Below are 4,807 nucleotides of genomic sequence, written 5' to 3'. Positions count from 1 at the left end.
AACGACGGATACGCGCCATCCCTTCGGCCTGATGAAGAAGATATCCGGATTCATCAGATCATACGACGCTCTACCACTGCACCAACGTCCATTGCCGATGGTCGCGTGCTCGGTTTAGTCGTAGTTGCCGATGTCGTACTGTTAACATTGGCACATGCATGGGTCATCGGCTGCGGAGGGCCATCTTTAGGAGTGATCAGTGATCTGTGTATTCAGACAAGCTTGTACTCTGCCAAGCATTAAAGTGTGATGTTAGTTTCATCACAGTTCGCCACCTGTCCTGTTTTACCAATCTACCCAGTCTACGACGTCCGACATCTGTAATGAGGATGACCGCCCAACCCCACGACGTCTGTACGTGGTCTTATCTTGCTTTCGCTAAGTGTTGAAGACACTCGTCACAGCACTCCTCGAACACATGACACGTCGTGCAGTTTCCGAAATGTTTGTGCCGAGCCCCCGGGCCCTCGGTCAAACTCAGATAGATCAAGCGCCTTCCCCATTCCAAACACGGACAGCACGCTCACTGATACTACAATCACTGAGCGTGTGCCTGACTGGCAGTCATTCCCCGCCAGGTGACGCTGCTATCGCCTGGACAGTTTTATACCGACAGTAGGTAGGTGAAAGTGATCGGAAAGAAAATATTCTATATAGAGCTTGAAGTACTTGTAAAAATATCTTTGTAAAAAATGGTAGTGTAAAAAATGGTTAATAAACCACAAGTTAATATGCTACAGCATTTTTATTTCCTAGCCCTTTCCCTACAGGGGACACCTGTATGAAAATTGTTGTTTATCTCAAACCACATTCTCTTCCTGTGGTGTCCAGCACCGTAGTGACGTTGCCCACATAAATGCTTTAGTATTATAAAACGCAAATAAAAATTGAAAGAAAAACGCCGGCCGTGGTGACCATGCGGTTCTAGGAGCTTCAGTCGGGAACTGCGCGACTGCTACGGTCGCAGGTTCGAATCCTGCCTCGGGCATGGGTGTGTGTGATGTCCTTAGGTTAGTTACGTTTAAGTAGTTCTAAGTTCTAGGGGACTGATGACCACAGATGTTAAACCCCATAGTGCTCAGAGCCATTTTTGAAAGAAAAACACGACACAAAAATCTTTCAAAAGTAAAAAATAATATTTTTTGCCCGTTTAAGTTTAATATGAATAGTAATATTTGGATCCAAGCGTCGTCGAGTTGGGAGACCGCTAAGTAAACAAACAAAAAAATAAAAAGTTAACAACCGCTATCCTTTCTAGAACAGCATACTTTCATTACTGGTGGGTATAAGTCTCTTCTGTTTGGCATCCTCTCTTCCAGTCCTGCGTGTCCAGCATCGACACCTCAACACCGTTAGTGTGGTTATAATTACTTATCATATAAAATATGAATTCCAACCCGTCCTTAGTTAGCCTAACATTGTTAAGGAATGAAGTTACCTATTGATTTTGTAACATATTTTCGTATTTCGTGCATTGATCTGTCTTTCAAGGCCTATGTGCTGCAGCGGTTGAGGGTGTAGTAACTCACGCTTTATTAATCCGTGAGCGCTAGTCATTTAGTGTGCGATATGCGGCGCGCGGGGCATGACCAAGTGTGACGGCCCAATCGGGCAATAGCGCGAGGGCAGGCGTCTTTGACGGTTGAGTCTACATTGCTAACTTTTCTGGGGAAATTAATTAAGATTTAGACTCAACGATTACATATTGTTGTTTTGATATTAACCTATATTGTTTATATAGCGTACTTATATTTAAATGTCATACCTTATCATTTTTATTTTGCTTAATTAGCGGCTCTCGGCGCGACGATCCTTCGATCAATATATTATTATTTACATTAAACTTAAAAGGGATATATATATATATATATATATATATATATATATATATATATATATATATATATATACTTTTCGGTGGACACTAAGAGATTTTTACTTTGCTGCATCATAACTGTACTTTAAATAAAATAAAAATATCCACTAGTTATATGAAGGTAGATGTCTAGTAAAGAATAGTATGAATGGTGTCTACGCAACGTTTACCACTTGTTAAATAATACGATTTAAATAAAGCACTCTTAGACGGTCACGTTATTTTAATATCCGGAGAGATGACAGTGCCGCGCTTGTTTTCACCGTTCACACTGGGATAAATACTTCGACTCAGAAGACAAGTGTGTGTTTACAAACGCGGTCGACTGTTCAGACGATACGATGCCACGCAAAGGTAACACTAGTTTCGAGATGCGACAGCTTGCGATTTTTCACAACGCGAAAGGTAAATCATATAAACAAATTGCTGCCACGCTCAACATAAGTAAGAGTACCGTGGCAGATATCGTCAGATGATTCAAAAATGAGGACCGTATCGACTTAATACCGCAAAAGGGCCAGCAACCGAAGCTGGATGCACGTGACAAGAGGCAGCTAATGCGGAAAATAAAGAAGGATCCTACACTCAGTGCACCCAGATAAGCACGTGAGCTGCTAAAGGAGACTGGCAAGAAGGTGCATCCTCAAACGATTCGCAGAGCATTAAATGAAAGTGGCAATAGTGAAAGAGTGGCCAGGAAGAAACCGTATGTGAATTAACAGAATCAAAAGAAGAGTTGTACTTTGCAGAGAGTTTATTACGAAGGATGAAATATGGTGGAATAACTTCATTTTACGTTTTTGGGTCGGATGGACGAAGCATGGTGTGGCGGAAGAATAACTAAGAATTTACAGTTACAAATATTAAACCGACTGTAAAGCATGGAGGTGGCCGCGTTCTTGTCTGGGGCTGTATATCGATATTTGGACCTGGAAAATTGGTGTTCATCGACAGTATTATGGACAAATATGTCTATCTCAACATATTAAAGAACAATTTACGGAAAAGTGTTGAAACAATGGGGATATCAAACGCGTTCAGGTTTTTACTGCCGCTTGGCGGTCATGTTGTCTTGGATGCTGAAGAAAGGATTGATGATTTTGCTGTTTCACTCCCCTCTATGCTTCCTTTAGCTTGCGTGCTAGATCCCTTACGTGTTCATTGCTGATTCCGGCCGTCGATCGTGCAAAGTCCAAGGGTGAATACATTCTTCTTCCATAGACGATCTCATGTGGACTTAGGCCAGTTGAGCTACACATGTTGGCATTGTAACAATTTACCAAGTATGTTAAACAGACATTCCCATTGTCGTGTTTGCTGCTCACATAATGGCTAACCATTTTAATAATTGTTCTGTGGACTCGCTCGACTCTTCCATTTCCTTCAGGTTGTTCTGGTGTTGTCCTTAACTGAGTTATTTGCATGAGCTTACAAGTCTGTTTAAGTAATTCACTCATAAAATTCGTTCCTTGATCACTAATTATACTTAATTGTGATCCAAACATAAGAATCCATTCTTTTACAAAAACATTAGCTACAATCTCAGAGCTCTGATCAGGTATTGATATCATCAGACGATATCTAGAGAAATTATCTAACGTTGGCAATATGTATTTGATTCCATCTTTAGTCTTAGGCAACGGTCCTACGACATCTAGTCCTACTCGTTCAAATGGTTCACTTGTCTCTGGCAGTTCTTGCAATGGTGCTCTAATTTTTCCTAAACTTTTCCGTTACAGGAATCACATTGTGAAACAAACTCGAAAATGTCAACTTTGCGGCTCGGCCACCAAAACATTTGAGATATTTTAATGTTTGTTGCTTTTTCACTACAATGTCCTGATAATAAAGACTCGTGTTGTTCTCTCATGAGCCGGCCGCGGTGGTCTCGCGGTTCTAGGCGCTCAGTCCGGAACCGCGCGACTGCTACAGTCGCAGGTTCGAATCCTGCCTCGGGCATGGATGTGTGTGATGTCCTTAGGTTAGTTAGGTTTAATTAGTTCTAAGTTCTAGGCGACTAATGACCACAGATGTTAAGTCGCATAGTGCTCAGAGCCATTTGAACCATTTTTTTTGTTCTCTCATGATTTACTCTTTCATGCTTTCTGGAATAACTAGGCGGTTTCATTTACTAGTGATTTTGTACAATAATCAATTTATTTTGACAAAACGTTGATCATTTTTCCATAATTTGCATTGTGGATCTTTTTCTTGAGGTGCCTTTAACTCTTCTTCTCGACATATTGTAACACAAACATTGACTTTCTGACTCATTGCATTATCATTCACATGTTGTTTACCAGGTCGGTGAATAACTTTAAATTGGTACTCACTCAGTCTTAATGCCCATCTTGCTAATCTAGAACTTGGATCCTTTAAGCTCAATAACCATTTTAGTGCGGCATGATCTGTAATAACTGTAAATTCTCTGCCAGCCGGTGTGGCCAAGGGGTTATAGAGGCTTCAATTTGGAACCGCGCGACCGCTACGGTCGCAGGTTCGAATACTGCCTCGGGCATGGATGTGTGTGATGTCCTTAGGTTAGTTAGGTTTAAGTAGTTCTAAGTTTTAGGGGACTGATGACCTCAGATGTTAAGTCCCATAGTGCTTAGAGCCATTTGAACCATTTTTTTTTGTAAATTCTCCCTCTGTTGAGAAACATCTGTTATATGTTATACCAAAAACCAAAGCACAACGCTCCTCCTCAGTAGTAGTATAATTACATTGTGCTTTGTTTAATTGTCTGGAAGTATATGAGATTGGATGTTCATGACCATCAACCTCTTGAGACAAGATTGCACCTATGGCAAAATTGGATGCAGTTGTTGAAAGAATAAAATGTTTATTGAAGTGCAGATAGGCTAACACTGGGGTTGTGGTTAGAGCAGTTTTAAGTTCTTCCATTGCCTTTTTACACTCTGTTGAGCAATT

Source organism: Schistocerca gregaria, chromosome X (genome assembly GCF_023897955.1).
Source record: "Schistocerca gregaria isolate iqSchGreg1 chromosome X, iqSchGreg1.2, whole genome shotgun sequence".
Lineage (NCBI taxonomy): Eukaryota > Metazoa > Arthropoda > Insecta > Orthoptera > Acrididae > Schistocerca > Schistocerca gregaria.
Note: the sequence above shows the minus strand (reverse complement) of the source record.